Here is an 18,968-nt window from a genome sequence, read left to right as displayed (position 1 = left end):
GCAGCATTAACCATTTAAACTCTATATATGTACATATAATAGCCGATCTACATGCCAGTTATTTGCTACTTTGCAGATCTAGATTATACATTGACTGCTTGAGTTCTGTTTTGTACTTTGGCTGTTGTAAAATAGCCATTTATAAACTCACAATGCGTCACAAAAAGAAGGGAAAAAAAGACAAATCTTAGTATTTCTTTTTACTTTGGAAATACATATTTTGATTTAATTATACTCAAGTAAAAGTTTCAATATTTGTAACAGAGTTTTTCTGCATTGCGCTATATATTGGTACTTTTACCAACACTGTTGCAGCACAAGCACCAAGAGACTTCAAGGCAGCAATTAACGCATCACTCTTCCATGGGCTATAGACCGCAAGGCTATGAAGCAATATAGAATATACAGTAATGGGCATAACGGGCAACGCATAAGAGATCTTTTTTTTTTAAAGATCTAGATCTGATCTCTTAAAGGCAAAGGCATGTGGCACAGTGATTGGTTTCATTATTGTAACGCCCAGACCACACCCATGCACCTATGTTACGGGTAGCGGAGGTGTTTTAGGGATGCATAATGTAACAGGTTTTAGGGATTTAGACAGGTGACCAAAATAGCCCCTTTAGTGCGGCAACGCCCCTTCCCCACTGCTAAATCCCCGAATAGTGTATTTATGCTCGAACGAAGATAGAGCCCATCGTCTCTTGCCACACAAAAGTAGCAGATCTACAAGCTCTAAACCGAACTTGTGGATCTGCTACTTTGATGCTTTTGTGTGACACTGTAGTGTGATCAAGTAGGGAGTTTTCCCTTCTGCCCTGGGATTGTCAATCTAATTAATACAACAATCAGCCACTAGAGGGAGATGTTCTTGCAACAGAGATGGGAGACCAATCAAAATAATGGATGTTCTCTGTCAAGCAGGAAGGTAATTCCCAAGACACTCATTGGTTATTATAGTTCCCCCAATGGACTAGCAGAGTGTCATCCTTCTTATTGATTGGCCTCCCAATTAATTTACATACTTTAATTCATTCATTCATTCATGTAAATGTCACTTAGCACACTGGTTCTTGAGGAACCCCAAATTGAGATGTATTTGGTTGTAGACCCACGTCTTATGTGCCAGATAACACCAGAAGAGAAGCAAACAATTTTGAGATTTTTTTTAATTGTATATCTGCTATTTTTGAATTACTTTGAATGATTCTGATGCTGCGTAACACATTTTTCTGGGGCCCCCTGGAACCTCTCCAAGGACCCCTGATTTATAGAAAATAGATTCTGATATGCATGGCCATAAACTGAAGACCTGGTTAAATCCAGACGGAAGATGTTGTGATGTTAGACCGATGAGTAAGCCATTTCACATAAACTGCAGCACGTTCTGCCTTCTACTGTTAAAAACCCACAACCCGAGCCAGAAGTCTTGGTGTAGTCATAGACTTAACATCTGAATTTACACAGCCGCATGAAGACATTTGCAAAGTCAGCCTATACCTACAGTACTATCGCCAGAATATATCAAGGATTTGTAGGACTTATGTCTCAGACAGGATTCTTAGAGAGAGGGGGGAAAAAAACATGCATTCATCTTCAGTAGACTCGACCACGATGTCTTTACAGTTCTCCCTGGGAAAAGAATTGATCAGACAACTGCAATCGATTCAGAACAGAGGTGCTTGAATCCCTGCTAATACCCGAAGAAAGTATCACTGCAGTTCTCAGGTCTTTACACTGGGCTCTCCATCCAGCTGTCTGTCAAATAATTTATTTCAGGGACCAAAATACAGGTCTGATCTTGTGCAACCTTCACAGTACATCATCAAACAACCATACGTCTCACATCATCTGGGACAGGTCTGCTTTTATGAACCCACGCGCCACTAAAACACTTTTTTATACACGCGTATACATATCTGGAACAAAGTTCCAGAAAACTGCAGCTTCTGCCAGAACTCTCAGAGCCTTTAAATCAAAGCTAAAGAGCATTTTGTTTTCCGCTGCATTTTACTGATGTGTAGATCTATAAGCTTACACTGCTCCGTGCATTTTCAGAGCATGATTACTTTAATGATCAATCAATCATAAGCGATTATGTTCTATTGTGATTGTGAATCGATGGAACCAACGTAGCAGACTTTAAGTTGCTATATCGGTATTACAATTAAAACACATTTGTCAGGGTTTTAAAAATATGCAATACACTTGCGGCCCACAGGTTGAATTAAGCCTCCATTGATAAATATCACATATTACAGTAGCATCACAATCAGTCATTTGTAAGCAGACGAAAAGTCCTCATTTCTTTCATGAAGTTCATACCAATGAGCCTGTACAGATTTTTGATGATGTGCAGAATCCAAAGGGGATATTAGCTTACACAGTAGAAATCCTCAGTAATAAATGTATCCATTCATAACTCTGAGAATGTGAAAAATGGAACTTAATGGACCCGACAGGGTCCATTTGGTTCCATTTTTCACATTCTTTAGAGTGACATTATCGCTGACAATTCCACAGGGTTCCAACCACAGCAGGGCTGACCGTGATACTGGCCCAGAATGGGGGATAAAACACTAAAGAAGAGACTGACTGGGGAACGGTGGATAAAACACTAAAGCGTGCAATTGTTCCTCCTTTTATGTATTTATCCCTCTTTGGACAGTGATCAAATGCATGAGCTGGGCTGGTGTGGCTGCCAGCATCTGTCCCCACTTTTGGATGACCGAGACAAAAATAGAACGTGTGCACGTGCACACGCGTGTACTACTGTGCGTGTGTTTGTGAGTGTGAACGCACCTATCGTGTTCGTGAGCGCTGTGGGCTTGTAGATATTCTATTTTCTTTTAAATTGTGAAAATGTGTGCAAATCTTTTTATCTCAAATCTTTGCTTCTGGGGGTCCCAACAGAAAACTGTTGGGATTTAGAAGACATTTGTAGAATCGATCTAAGGTCTTAGTGGGTTAAGTGCACACACGCACCCACGCACCCACGCACACCGGCCCATGTGTCATTATCAGCAGAAAAAGGCCAGAGCTGATTGGCTGGGAAGAGGGGGAGAAGAGAGGCTGCATGGGGCTTTGTTCCTCCTCTGTGAAGATGACACGTGCCTCACCATCCCCTCCCCCTCCTACCCCAGCCACGGACCCCCAGCTGGACCAATTACAGTGGCACCCACCCACCCTGCACCTTTCAAAAGTCTCCAAAGTCACATCGTCATCATCATCACGTCCCCCGCATTGCTCGTTCTCACCGAGTCAGCATGTCACCCCGTGACTCCTAGAGAGAGAGTGGTCCTCACCCATTTCTTTCATTTCAAGGACCCCCGCTTTGATATGCATTACAGGCAAGGCAACAGACCCCCACGTTTGATACGAAAAATATCTATCTCCGAGACGCCAATCTACACAGTTAACTATTAAGACCTGACCTGAAGAACAGTTTTCTGAAAAAGGTATGATGCTATGTCAGTGGTGCTACAAGGACCCCCAATATTAAAAAGGTATGATGCTATGTCAGTGGTGCTACAAGGACCCCCAATATTAGGCCTATTATGTATATATTTAACAAGAACTTTTTCCCACCACTGCGTAGAGGTAAAGAAGCGGTCCAACTACACACTGCTCAGGTCCCCTTCACTTAAAGACTAGAAGGGTTTAAAGTGGTTTAATTACCGTACAATTACATTGTGTACCCTTCAAACTGTCCGAGGTCGCATGGCCCGCATAGCTCGCTCACATATGGCAGAGTCAGCACCTCACCCATGCCTCCAACACACTCCTGCTGTATGATAGAGAAGAAGGATTTCCTACGCAACGGGTCGGGACTACATGTCTGAGCAGCGCTAAGCGATTCAACGTGTGACTGTGTCTGTCTGGGTGTCTATTAGTCTGTATAGCAGCACGGTTGCTGTGGTTACCGTCATGTGACATCATGTATGTCTATACATAACATCATCATGATAAAAGGCACCGCTCGCTTCACATGGGTGTGATTTTCTGTTCACTGACCAATTTCTAATACCCCACCCCCCCCCCCTTTTTTACGTTTCCTACTAAATACTTCCCCATAAAATGAAAAACACTTTATTTATTTTTAAGGACTAGGCAATGATACCATTAAAAGAAAAACTAAATGTGAATATAGCACACACTCACAACAAATTAACAATTGTAATGCATTGTGAGCTAATAGATAGAATATTTTCACTATTTTTGAAAAAGGGCTTAAATCGTCTCTGTCGGGTGACGAGGAAAGTTACTTTTCCAGATTCAAATTCAATAATGGCAAAAGTAGCAGATCTACAAGTTCGTAAGCAAAGACAATTAATTCAGGTCTTGGTCGCAACACGACTTTTGATTAAGTGGGACATTAATTCAAGAAAAAAACCCCATAAAAAGATAAATTCTGCCCGAGAGCAACAAAATTGTTAATTCATAATGTATTTTTGTACGTTTGGTTCCCGGGGAGATAAGACACTAGATTTATCTTTTGGGCCTTGAGCTGAACATTTTGGGAACCACTGTGAAAGCTCTGGTCTGAGGGGAAAGGAAAGGCAGAAAAAACCCATCAAACATACAGTATGCCTGTGAGCTCAGCTGTCCATATAGTCTTCTAATTGCTTTCCCCTTCCTTCATGACCATGTTGGAGATTAGATTTTTATTTTTGTCATAAAGTAGACGTGAACTAAGCATGACTCCTGCCTGGGAGGATCATGAGCTGCATTGCTATAATGTTGCCTTTTAATTTCACTGTGGTCAGTTGAACATTATTGGTATTAAACATAAATCATGATAGCCTCACTATTGTGTAATTCTTTCTAAATTAATTAAATCTAATTTTGTCCAATCTGTATTGTTAGAGTATGTTAATACAATAAATTAATACAATTGATGTGGTTGTATTTTGGCTCCCTGCTCTTCTATTGGGACATTTAAATTGTGTCAAGGGTCATGTCTCACATGGATCTGACACAGATTTTGACCTGATGGTCAAGATGAAATGTATCCCCTGAGCAAGCAGGCAGGTTCTATTAGCTCAATGGTAAAAATGTCAGCACTTAAGCAGGAAACCGGGTTCAAATTCTAGGTAGCTAAGTTTGATGACATTGTTCACAGACTGGCCGTCGTACCCATAGAGTCAGTCTGCTTGCCTCTAGTTCCGGCTGTCTGATGCAGTAACGCAGTGTCAGCCTCATCCTTCTCTCTCTGACTTTGTCTGTGACCCGTGGTAGGTCCCCATAGAGGACCACATTTCTGATGTGGTCCGTCCATATGAAACCAGCTATACCTTGCAACTGTGAAATTAAATGTAGACTGATGTATTGTGTTACACAGGGTTTGGGTGAGTTGCTAAGGGTCTATATTGTCTATGAGAATGCATTTGTACCGCTTTTTCACATTATTTCCAGCTTGTAAAATAATCTGTTGCCCTGTCTTCAATCATGTTGACGTGTCCTTAATTGAAACAATCAAAGACACTTTCAAAACTGCATAATTTACTTGTCTGTTCATCAAATACTCTGGCTCAAAAGGCTACGGAAATGTATTCATTATCTTCCCTCAATGAGAAGGATATGATTTCAGCCCAAAAGGCATGATGAAGCCTAATGTGAAATGTGTGTCCATTTTCAGAACAAATTACTGATTGAGAGGAGCATGGTGATACTGTCTGCTATGCTGTAATGTCCATACATTTACATCTAGAGGAGCATGGTGATACTGTCTGCTATGCTGTAATGTCCATACATTTACATCTAGAGGAGCATGGTGATACTGTCTGCTATGCTGTAATGTCCATACATTTACATCTAGAGGAGCATGGTGATACTGTCTGCTATGCTGTAATGTCCATACATTTACATCTAGAGGAGCATGGTGATACTGTCTGCTATGCTGTAATGTCCATACATTTACATCTAGAGGAGCATGGTGATACTGTCTGCTATGCTGTAATGTACATACATTTACATCTAGAGGAGCATGGTGATACTGTCTGCTATGCTGTAATGTCCATACATTTACATCTAGAGGAGCATGGTGATACTGTCTGCTATGCTGTAATGTCCATACATTTACATCTAGAGGAGCATGGTGATACTGTCTGCTATGCTGTAATGTCCATACATTTACATCTAGAGGAGCATGGTGATACTGTCTGCTATGCTGTAATGTACATACATTTACATCTAGAGGAGCATGGTGATACTGTCTGCTATGCTGTAATGTCCATACATTTACATCTAGAGGAGCATGGTGATACTGTCTGCTATGCTGTAATGTCCATACATTTACATCTAGAGGAGCATGGTGATACTGTCTGCTATGCTGTAATGTCCATACATTTACATCTAGAGGAGCATGGTGATACTGTCTGCTATGCTGTAATGTCCATACATTTACTAGAGGAGCATGGTGATACTGTCTGCTATGCTGTAATGTCCATACATTTACATCTAGAGGAGCATGGTGATACTGTCTGCTATGCTGTAATGTCCATACATTTACATCTAGAGGAGCATGGTGATACTGTCTGCTATGCTGTAATGTCCATACATTTACATCTAGATAATGGGCAGTGGTGGAAAGTAACATTTACTGCACTTTTAAGTAAAATGTTGATGTATTTGTACTTTACTTGAGTATTTCCAAATTTCCAATTATTGTACTACTACACTACATCTCTGTTCCAAATATTGTAGGACTACTTCTACTCCACTACATTTACTTGAGAACTTTAGTTACTAGTTACTTTGTAGATTTTCATTATTATTACAAAACATACATTAACCACTTCAGTCCTACATACATTTCAGCCATTTGAAAATAGACTTGTAGCTTGTAGCTATTTTCTAAATATTTTTTTAATATTGCAGGATTGCAATTAGAACATAATAATTAATACCCTGTCCATGTGGTTCTGTCACTGTAGGCAAGGCAAGGCACATTCATTTGTATCGCACATTTCCTAAACAGACACTTTGTAAAAGTGCTTTACATAAACAGGGCAATAACCCTGTTGCTGCCATGTCGGAGCTAAGAAGGCATCACCAGAAGGAACGTGATGTAGTTCACATGGATATATTGAGAGCTACATTTCATACAGTAAATTGTCCCTCGACTTAGCTCAGATTAATTAGGCTATGAAGCTGTGATCAAGTCAAATAAAAAAAGATGCCATCGTCAGCAGCTCAGATAATGCTGCGCTACATTTCATATCTCGTCTAGTTTGGGTGGAAACCGCGCATGTCCAAAACTGTTACTTTTCACTTCAATTCTTCCCCTCCCCCCAATTTATTTTTAGCAAGAATGGCAGATCTACAAGCTCATAATGTGTCGCAATGTGGTGCGATGTAAGCTTGTAGATCGGAGGGTTACACTCTCTGTAACCCAGGTTCTCTGAGTGGAGAGACTGGCTCTCCACTACATATTATTCAATATGTACGGGAACTGACCCGACGGGGCAGTGTACATGGATATCTCTTTAAGACACATCCTCTATGGTGGCCCTGCGCAGATGCCAATCAGCGGGCTATTTAAGCCCCATCTGTGCAGAGCCACTTCGATTAACTTGATTGACACGAATTTCGGAGCGGCTCTTTTGTGGAGAGCCAGTCTCTCCACTCAGAGAACCTGGGTTACAGAGAGTGTAACCCTCCGTTCTCTATCGTGTTCGAGACTGGCTCTCCACTACATATTATTCAATATGTACGGGAACTCTCTAAGACACACCGCGAGGAAATAAGCAGACCAGCTGCCCCCGCGGCAGCCCGAAGCAGTTTACCCTGAATTCAATCAGAGCCTATAAGTGGTGAGTGCCCAGGCCGTAGCCATCCCTGGCGCCAGCTCACCAATGTGCTCCAAAACCCTTGGATAAGAATATGATGCTCGTGGCCTAGGTGCAAGACGCAACCTAGGCCCAGCTGGCCCAGCCAGACGCTGTGGCCAGTCAATAAACCTCGTGGCCTAGGTGCAAGACGCAACCTAGGCCCAGCTGGCCCCCAGACACTGAGGCCAGTCAACAAACTCGTGGCCTAGGTGCGAGCCGCCACCTAGGCCCAGCTGGCCCCCAGACACTGAGGCCAGTCAACAAACTCGTGGCCTAGGTGCGAGCCGCCACCTAGGCCCAGCTGGCCCAGCCAGACGCTGCGGCCAGTCGACAACTCGTGGCCTAGGTGCAAGACGCAACCTAGGCCAAGCTGGCCCAGCCAGACGCTGCGGCCAGTCAACAAACTCGTGACCTAGGTGCGAGCCGCCACCTAGGCCCAGCTGGCCTTGACAGACACTGAGGCCAGTCAACCAACTCATAGACGCTAAGGCCAGTCCAAAGCTACTGCCTGGAGCCCAGTGCATGCCCTGTGAACTGGGTGCTGGCTGCCACGTTCACGCAGTAGAACCTTGTGAATGTGGGGGGCGTCGACCAAGATGCTGTTGTGCAAATCTCGGACAAGGTCACGCCTCGCCACAAAGCGTACGCCCTTCTTGTAGATGGAGCCCGGGCTTCCTGCAGAGTCCCAACTGCCGATGGAGGCAACCCCATGGCTAGGAACTCGGCCCTCTCAGGGGCCAGGCCCAGAGCTTGAGTCCCTGGGGAAAGGGATGAAAATGCGACCCGTGGGCTTGAGACAGGAGGTCCCGACGCACCGGGAGCTCCCAGGGCCGGCCTTGAAGGAGGGGAGCAATTGCTGAAAACCAGAACATGTGGGGCCAATTGGGGGCCACCAGGATGAGGCTCACCTCCTCCGCCTGAACCCTCTGGAGGAGCGGATGTAGGAGGACGAAGGGAGGGAAGGCGTAAAGGAGACCTTTCGGCCACTGATGTGCCATCGCGTCTGTGCCCAGGGGAGGGTCGTCCCTCCCCACGGAAAAGAAGAGGGGACAATGCGTCGACTCCCTGGAGGCGAAAAGGTCGACCACGGCGGTGCCGAATTGATTCCAGATCTCGTGCACCACCTGCGGCTGTAGTCTCCATTCCCCACGGGGGGGTCCCTCTCGGGAGAGCTGATCTGCAGCCACATTCTCCTGGCCCGGCACATACATCGCCCTCAGGGACCTGAGCCGCGGGTGTGCCCATTCCCATATCGTCCGGGCTAGACTGCAGAGGCGAGGGGAGCCCAAGCCGCCCTGCCTGTTGACATAAGCCGCCGCTGCTGTGCTGTCCGTTCTCACCAGGACATGGCGGCCCCTTAATTCTGTCTGGAAGCGGCGAAGCGCTAGATAGATTGCCCGCAATTCCAGGAGGTTGATGTGCTGGGACGACCAAGGCGCCTGCCACCGACCACTGACGCCGTTGCCGTTGTGGACTGCTCCCCAGCCTGTCAGCGAGGCGTCGGAGGAAACCAACTGACGACGCAGTACCGGACCCAGCGCATTGCCCTTCGTCAGAGTGGCCGGCTGTTCCCACCAACGGAGGGCCACTCGCAGCCTGCGTGTCACCAGTACTATGGCCTGCAGGTCTCTCTGAGGGCAAAGGCCCAGACTGAGCAGACAACGCTGTACTGGCCGCATATTCAGGAGTGCCAGGGGCACGATGTGTACTGTGGCCGCCATAAGCCCCAACAGGCGAAGACATAGTCTCCAGGTCACCCTGGCCCCCAGCCGAAACTGGGACAAGCAGTCCCTGATGGCGGCCTGTCTCACCGGAGTGAGGGACAAAGTCCCCGCCCTGGCATCCACACACATGCCCAGGAACTCCATGGACTGTGACGGCTGGAGCTTGCTCTTCTTCTCGTTGAGGCGAAGGCCCAGGTGACCCAGATGCTGCAGGAGCCGAGCCACGTTGTCGTGGCACTGCCCCTCTGAGCGGGCACACACCAGCCAGTCGTCCAAATAGTTCAGGATGCGAAGGCCCTCCTCCCGCAGAGGTCCCAGGACTGCGTCCATGCACCTCGTAAACGTGCGGGGGGCTAGTGAAATTCCGAACGGTAGGACACAGAACTCGAAGATCATGCCGTCGAAGGCGAACCTGAGATACCGCTTGTGTCCCTCCCATATCGGAATCTGGAAATATGCATCCTCCAGGTCGATTGATGCAAACCAATCTCCTGGTAGGATGGCCTGTCGGACCCTCGGCACCGTCAGCATCCTGCAGCGCAGGGGTCTCAAATACTTGTTGAGCCCCCGCAGATCCAAAATTGGTCTCAGCCTCCCATCCTTTTTGGGGATGAGGAAGTACCGGGAGTAGAAACCCGCCTGCTGGGTGGCCTGCGGCACCACTCTGATGGCCCTCTTCACCAGGAGAGTGGTGATCTCTGCTGCCAAAGCCTTCCTGTGTTTCACGTCCGCCACCACTGTAACAGTAACAGACCGTGTCCGTGGGGGCGAACGCAGGAACTGCAGTCGATACCCCTGGGTCCTGGTGGAAATCACCCAGGGGTCCGCCCCAATTGTCCCCCAGAACAATGTCTGCTCCAGGGGGCGGCAAGAGGGGGCTGAGCCCCCCCCACCGTCAGGAGTGCGAAGGGGGCGCCTCTTCCTGGTTATAAGGCGCCGTAGAGCCGGAGGAGCCACCACCATGGCTGTCGGACGCTCTGGGGTTGGCGGAGCTAGCGGAGCTGGTGGGGCTGACGAAGCTGTGGCTGTAGGCGGTTGCCTCCGCCGCTGGTCGCCCCCGACGGCAGTCTTCAGCCGCTTGGCCTGATGCTGGGCTAAAATATCCTCTACCGGTGCCAGAGAGAATGATCGAGCCCTGGCCTCCCTCACTCTAGCCGGCAGGATGAAACAGTTTATACAGGATGCCGGGTCCAACCTGGCCATGTGTGCATGGTTCAGACCCAAGCACCACATGCACCTGTCATGGCCGTCCTCCATGGGCATTTTCACCGCACACACCGAACAGGTGTGCACTGAAGTGGCCATGTTTCTGTTTCCCCTATGTCCTCAATATGTATAGCTATGTGTTATAATTTATATATAGATATATATATATATGTTCAAATTGTTCATATACATATATAGATATCTATCTATCTACTTATTTGATTATTCAGACAACTTAAGTATATAGACATGTATTATAACTGCATATATTTAATTTATATATATTTAATTTATCTATATATATATATATATATATATATATAAATACATGAATGTATAGCTATTCAGTTTAGTAGATGGGTATATAGATATGTATCACAGTATACTATCTGCCTATATATCTATAAGTGTGTATAAACCCGCTTATATCATAGACAACCTGGCAACCAGCCTACACGACGAGTGAGGGTGACAGAGTGTGTTCACTCGAGCCCCCTCCCAACGCCGACGTGATGACGTCAACGCGGAAGTCGGGAGTTTGTTATTGTTTTTTCCTCTCTGCCGTGTGAACTGGCCGTATACCCTGTCTACTATACAGCCGCGATGGTCAACCGGGAGGTTTGCCGACGAGGTCGGTTCCGCTCTGGGTCTCCCAGCGCTTCTGCCGATGGGAGTTTGTTATTGTTTCCCTCGGCCGGACCGCGGTGCAACGAACAACGACCGTAGATGGCCTCAGAGTACGCCGACTGGGTCAGCTCCTCTGGGTTCTACCCCGCCGGCCGCCGCCGCGGTGTACAGCCGCGATGATAGACCCGGAGGTCTCACCGCTTCTGCAGCCAGGGAACCAAGGCTCCGCCAACGTGGTCGGCTTCGCACTTGGCTTTGGCCACACCGAACGCCGTCTCCTAGTTTCCCCCAACGTGGTCGGGTTTCACTAGGGAACGGACGCACGGACCGAACGCCGTCTCAAGGTTTCCCCCAACGTGGTCGGGTTTCACCAGGGAGCGGACGCACGGACAAGCTGAGGCTTCCTCCACTGTCTAGCGGATTAGGCCTGCAGCTTGTTGCTGTTGCTGTTTTTTTGATGGAGCTACGCGGCGCCCTGAGAGGAGTCGCGACGACCGGCTCTCTTCTTACCTAGGTAAGTGGACTGTGCCACGCAGCTGTTCTAATATAGTCTTTATGGATGCGTTTCCAAACTGCTGAGATAGCCTACGTAACGTCTGCTCTCGTGGAAATCAAAAGATCGAAGTGGCTCTGCACAGATGGGGCTTAAATAGCCCGCTGATTGGCATCTGCGCAGGGCCACCATAGAGGATGTGTCTTAAAGAGATATCCATGTACACTGCCCCGTCGGGTCAGTTCCCGTACATATTGAATAATATGTAGTGGAGAGCCAGTCTCGAACACGATAGAGAACTACGTTTTGTGTGTCAGGGTAGTATAATGGGCAGTATAAGGGCAGTGGTTCTTCTCACACATTTTTGTCTCACCCATGTAAAAAACCTTTTCATCTACGGCACCCTGAATTATATTGTTACTTTACCACACCTTTGCAGGAATATTGTCATATTAACTGTCTCCAATTGTCACAGGGACAACTGGAGAGAACATTTGTTTCCATTAGGACAGATTAAAAACAACTTTATACCAAAAATACACATTGTGAGCTTGTAGATCTGCTATTTTTGGCGAAGAGACTTAATTGTGTACTGTAGTAGTACAGTACTAACAGTAGGCTCACTATCCGGCTGCAAAAGAACGCAGCAAGTACCGGGTCCATTTTACTAAGCATAGAGGTATACGGTATATGCTGTATTTTGCGTGTCTTAAGTACCAGGTCTTATTACCTAACTTGAGTAAACTAAAGAACTGGAGGCGTGATCAATGCCATTTGGCTATTCCTAAGAGCATTGATCACGCCTCCAGGTCTTTAGTTTACTCAAGTTAAGTAATAAGACCTGGTACTTAAGACACGCAAAATACAGCCCTAGTGGTTAAACTGAAGTGACATTGACTACATTTCAATTATCAAAGTATTCTGCACCACATGGACTTGCATCACCGCACCCACTTTGAGAAGACCTGACATATAGGGCTTTTATTTACGAGAAAAGAAACAACATAGACGACAATTATGCAACAATATAACTGGGGATTATCTCAGATAATACCTAGCTACCCAGCGTTTATGAAATAATGTGACAGGCATATCTACAGCACGTTATTAATAGTGGTGAAGACTAGTGAGGATTTAGGTGAACCTATCAGAGACTGTAGAAGACACTTCCTGATTTACTGTAGGTGAACCTGCAGAGACTGTAGAAGACACTTCCTGCCAGCCAGCACCAAAACACTGACCTTCACAGATCAATATGAAATATACTTTTTGAACTGCTAAGTGCTTTTTTGCTGCAATTGGCAACTTTTGTTCCCATTAAGTGGAACATAACGCTGACTGTGCATGTTTGCGTACGTGCGTGTGTGAGTGTGCATGTGCATGTGCATGTGCATGTGTATGTGTGTGTGTGTGTGTGTGTGTGTGTGTGTGTGTGTGTGTGTGTGTAATAGGCTGAAAGTAGCATTCCAGGGCTTCTTGGACACTCCAGAAATACTATGTAAGCTGTCTTGATATCGTCGCTGTCGGGCAGAAACCTCATATCTCCATTCCATATTCAAACTTTTTGTGTTTTTCCACCCCCGTAAATTAACGTCCTACTGTACTTGATCATAATACAGCGTCACATTCGCGCCACGTTTCGAACTTGCGGATTTGCTACTGTTGCAGTTTTTTTAATTTTCAATCCTGATAAGAAACAGGCTTTTTTGGGGGGATATATGAGGTTTCCACCCGACAGAGACGATGTCGGGTCAGACACCCGTGGTATGTTAGCACGCTAATGATGTTTGGTCGCTTTCAACATGTTCACACAGCCCTGTCCAAAAGAAGAAGAAAAACAAGAAAAAAAAAAACACCGAACCACAAACTAGCAGAATATTGTCTCCTTTAGTCTCTAATTAATGGGCAGCTGGGCCACATGTGGTCCAAAGAATGTATTGAATTGTATCGTAAAGATTTTCTTATTGCACAGCACAACCTCAGTATGATTGATATATGAACTAATTATAATTTAATTGCGTGGACTCAAATGCTTCATTTAATGTGTGTTGTCATGTGTTCTGTGTGTGTGTGTGTGTGTGTGTGTGTGTGTGTGTGTGTGTGTGTGTGTGTGTGTGTGTGCGTCTCCCCGCAAACGAACCCCTCTTTTTTCACTTGGCTTCCTTCTTTGGCTGATGTGCAACTTTGCCTATTATCATAAGCCACAGCATAGTTTTGGTTTTCATTAAGTCTAATGCAATAGCCCCCGGGGCAGCTTGACAGAGCATACGGCAGACATTCTTTTCCTCGCTGTCGACGCAGAAACCTCTTATCTCCATATTCTAACTTTGGGGTTTTTCTTTGCCCCCTAAATGAACGACGTCACACTCGAGGACCAAGCTCCAAAGCTTGTCCATCTGCTACTTTTGAACTAAAATCCCGAAAAGCAGTGATGGTACTGATCCTCATTATGTTTTACTTAACCCATTCTGACCTGAGATCAGATTCATACGAGGTTTCCACTGGACACACACTGGTCTGATTAACCCATTCTGACCTGAGATCAGATTCTAAAAATGTCAGTCGTTCTTCGAATTTTTCAAAAATAGCAGACCTACAAGCTCGTAGCGCGCCACTCGGTGGCGCGCTATGAGCTTGTAGATCTGCTATTTTTCAATAGCTAAAGCATAACATGATGCTAACACCAAAACGGGTTCCCGGTCAGAATGGGTTAAGTACAAGTATCAATACTGCAATGTAGAAATACTCTGTTACAAGTAAAAGTCTGGTGTTACAAATGTACTTGAGTATTGGCATAAAAATTTACTAATAATCATTATGTAGAATGTCCCATTTCATAAGTTTGAATTAAATGAAAATAGCAGATCTACAAGCCATAAGCGACGAGTTGTTGTGAGTAGGGATTAAGTGGTTAATGCATGTTTTGTAATAATAATCAAAATCTACAAAGTAACTACTAGTAACGAAGGTTTTCAAATAATTGTAGGAGTATAGCGTAGAAGTAAAAAATGGAAATACTCTGCTGTAAAGATACCTCACATTTGTACTGTAATTGAGTACATGCACTTAGTTACTTTCCACCACTGCTGGAAAGTAGAGTCATTCCGTTGTGGACATGTGAGGTTTCCACCACCTCGACAGAGAGGTTTTTACTACCTTCAAGGAGGCTGTAAAAACTCAGGTCTAAACACTGCAGACAGTGTGGTGTAAAAACATGACTAATTGGGGTGGTGTAGTTAGCTGGACGGCACTCACACCATCCATGAACTAGAACCCCTTTCATGGCTGCAAAAATAAAATATAGCACAGGGCTGAGGTCTGAGGCTTAATTAGAACAATATGGAGCTGCAGTGGAGCAGAACGTTGATTAGTCATTTGTTGTCTGAAGCTCTTTTAAATAAACCGGAGTGATCTGTGCTTGTTAAACATATCGTCGCTGCCGGGTGAAAACCTTGTATGTCCAGTAAAGAAAAGTTATTTAAAAAAAACATTTAAAAATAGTGAAAATAGTCGATCTACAACAAGGCTACAACTTGTAGATTGTTTATTTTCACTACTTTTGTGTGCAACACTCTTGCATGAGGAAGTAGGGCATTACTGTACGTAAAATAAACAAACATTTGAAACATAGAGATGTGAGGTTTCGGCCCGACAGGGACGATATGTAGGCTAGAGTAGACTAGAGGCTTGCATCCGTCCTCTTCCAGTCGCACACGTGGAGCCGTTTAAGTCTAATCGACCCACGTCTTCAATCTGACATTCTGTTTCCCTCATTTGTTTTACATTCTGCAATTTTAATATGGGAACCGGGACGCGGGAGATCGTGTGTGGCGGCTCGGGCTTTTGACGGAACGAGATAATAATGGTTGAGTTTGTTGGATTCGCTTTCATTTTAGTGCCGAAACTGAACTAGGGGGATTTTTTCCCCACAATTGAGTTGGGTATAGAGAACAGAAAGAGATAATTTAATATGAGGTATATTGTCTCTCATGTTGGGCTTGGCAATAGGAAAGTATATTGCAGCAAATACGCCCTGGCAAATTGGAAACATACAGTATTATAGTCAATGCTTCATTTCCTGGAGGCCCTGCGTCAGAGATAATAAGTGTCTCTGGGACGTGTGACATGTGGAGTATATAAGCATGGCTCTCTGGCATGCAGTGTTGTCTATTATATCGGTTCTGTATGCTAAGAAGATGCAATGCCTGATTTATACTTAGTTCAGCCGCCCGGTGCTGTCGCGTTACTCGCATACCGAAAATAGCAGATCTACAAGCTCACATTGCGTCGCAACGTGTTGTGCTTGTAGACCTGCTATTTTCAACATTAGACGTGGACGTCTAATGTTGAACCGAGCATTTAAATCTGGAATGAAAGGAGAATAATGGTGTTTGGAAATTGGGAATGACATGTTCCAACGACAGCCTTCTCCTCCTGGGATCGGGACGATGCAGAATGTTGACGAAATAACACCACTGTTTACTGTGTCAGTGAAAAATATGCTAAATCATCAACATTGTTTTGAATAGTAGGAAATATTTAGATGACAGAATGGGGGTTTTGTTTTGAAGAACCACGAGACAGCCACCGCAGGGGAGTGGAAGCTGGCAGCCACGTCTCTCTGCAACGCTCCCGGAAAGGACTAGCTATAAGCCAAAGTCTCCTCTTGACACACACTTCTGACGTCGTCTACATCATAGACGGGCTACTGGCGGACCGGGGGGACCGGCCCCCAACAGCACTTAATATCAGGATAACCATATACTATTGTGTTCGGCTGTTCCAATTCCATTACATGCACGTTTACACGGCTCGTTTTAAGTCCCTTGTATTAAATTGTAGTTTATTATGTCCAATGTATTCGTATTTAAGTTATTAAATGCATTCGAAATGTGATACACATGTTACACTGAATAAGCATTGTTGAAGCAGCACTAACTTATTTTTAATGAATAAAAACATTTTGTCCAATCTGCATGTTAATACAATATGACTTGTACAATTGGGGAGGCTGTATTTTGTCTCCCTGCTCTTCTTTTGAGACATTTAGATGCTGTCAAAGGTCATGTCAGGATCTGACACAGCATTTTGACCTGATGGTCAAAATTAAATTTATCCCCAGAGTAAGCAGGCAGGCTCTATTAGCTCACTGGTAAGAATTTCAGCACCGTTTAGAAGAGGAAGGTTACATAGTGCAGCTTTAATATAATTTTATTGTTACAAGTGTAACTATTAGGGATGATTTCAGTGACAGGGTTTGTATAGTGAGAGCTCATATGCAATGTAGCCTCCTCGGGATTGAGTGTGGAAATGTAGTGGGGCCTCGATCTCCATCATCAAAGTTTCCCACCCCTGGTCGAAAACGACTATAGGGAAGCATCTTTTAACAAACACAATGAAAAATAAATAATGAATTAAAAAGTATTGCATTTTAAAATTGATCCCACTAAAAGCATATATTAATTATAATGGCCACTACATTCAACAGCCATCTGCTTGTTTTTTATTTCTGCAATCACACTTACAACTATAGCAGTTAAAGAAAGCCAGCATTAACTAGCTGATTAACAAGAAAACACTCAATCCATCAGATCCACAGGTACAGTAGATGCAATAAGCAGTAAGTAACTAAGTACATTTATTTTCTTAAGTATTGCAGGCCTACTTAAGTACAACTTTGAGTAATTTGTACTTTACTTGAGTATTTCCAATACTTTCACTTCTACTACACTAGATCTCAGATCCAAATATTGTACTTTTACGCCACTACAAATATTTGAAGAAAATTACGCACACACACACACACACACACACACACACACACACACACACACACACACACACACACACACACACACACACACACACACACACACACACACACACACACACACACACACACACACACACACACACACAGCAGATGGGTGACCGAGAGGCAGGAAGAGGCCTCAGCAGGTGGTGTAAAGGTCTACACACAGATGGAGTATGTACTGTAGAGGCATGGTGGTAGTGGACCCCAACATGGACACTGGACCTCAATACTATGCTGGCATGCACACGACACACACACACACACACACACACAGGCATAAGCTTGGCACATATAGTATAGAGTCCATAACCTGCCCAGACACACACACACACACACACACACACACACGTGCACAGTTGCACACGCACACACACACACACACACACACACACACACACACACACACACACACACGTGTACATACACACACACACACACACACACACACACACACACACACGTATCACAGTTCCTCTCCTACGTTGATGCAGGTATGTACGCAGGAAGCATGAGGAGGTGAACTGATTGGAACCAGATGAATGGTCAGGATGCTTCCTCTCCTCTCCTCTCCTATACAGTTCTTGCTCCCCTATATTCTTCCACCTCCCAAAGACCTAAATTAAAACAATGTGGGCGACTCGGTGCCAAAACACATCTCGTCTAATGGAGAGCACCACAGTAGAACGAGAGAGAGAGAGAGAGAGAGAGAGAGAGAGAGAGAGAAAGAGAGAGAGAGAGAGAGAGAGAGAGAGAGAGAGAGAGAGAGAGAGAAAGAGAGAGAGAGAGAGAGAGAGAGAGAGAGAGAGAGAGAGAGGGAGAGAGAGAGAGAGAGATGTGGGAGGGGAAGGGTTTAGATATCGTAGCTGTTGGGCAGAAACCTCTTATCTACATATTCTAACTTTTTATTTTTTTTGTAAATGAACACCCTATTGATCATACTACAGCGTCACATCAAAGCATCAAGAGACAGTGTCAGATATGCAAGCTCGAAACGTTTTGAGATCTGCTACTTTTGCAATTTTCGAATCCTGATACGTTTTGGACAATGAGGTTTCTACCTGACCGAGACGATATGCAGGGATTACATATTTTTTGGTATTACTGTAGATTGTATAAGACTATCGATTTACCAGGCAAATCACGATGCTGTGTAAAATAAGATCAAATATTTTCCATGACGACAAACCACAAAAAAAAAAAAAAAAAAAAAACAGGCACACTGTAGAATAGGCGTAAGGCGAAAATAATGAAGAACTAATCTTTTCATGGCA

The 18,968-nt window shown here is 44.9% G+C and overlaps 1 protein-coding gene across 1 annotated transcript in view; it reads right to left on the bottom strand.

Moving 5' to 3' along the window:
• Positions 1 to 18,968, bottom strand: part of LOC308326744 (CXADR-like membrane protein) — a 108,378-nt gene that overhangs the window by 23,674 nt on the left and 65,736 nt on the right. The window lies entirely within an intron of this gene.

The sequence above is a fragment of the Protomyctophum bolini genome, assembly GCF_963924005.1.
Source record: "Protomyctophum bolini genome assembly, chromosome: 13".
NCBI lineage: Eukaryota > Metazoa > Chordata > Actinopteri > Myctophiformes > Myctophidae > Protomyctophum > Protomyctophum bolini.
The sequence above is the reverse complement of the archived record's forward strand: the minus strand, read 5'-3'. Positions and strand labels throughout refer to the sequence as shown.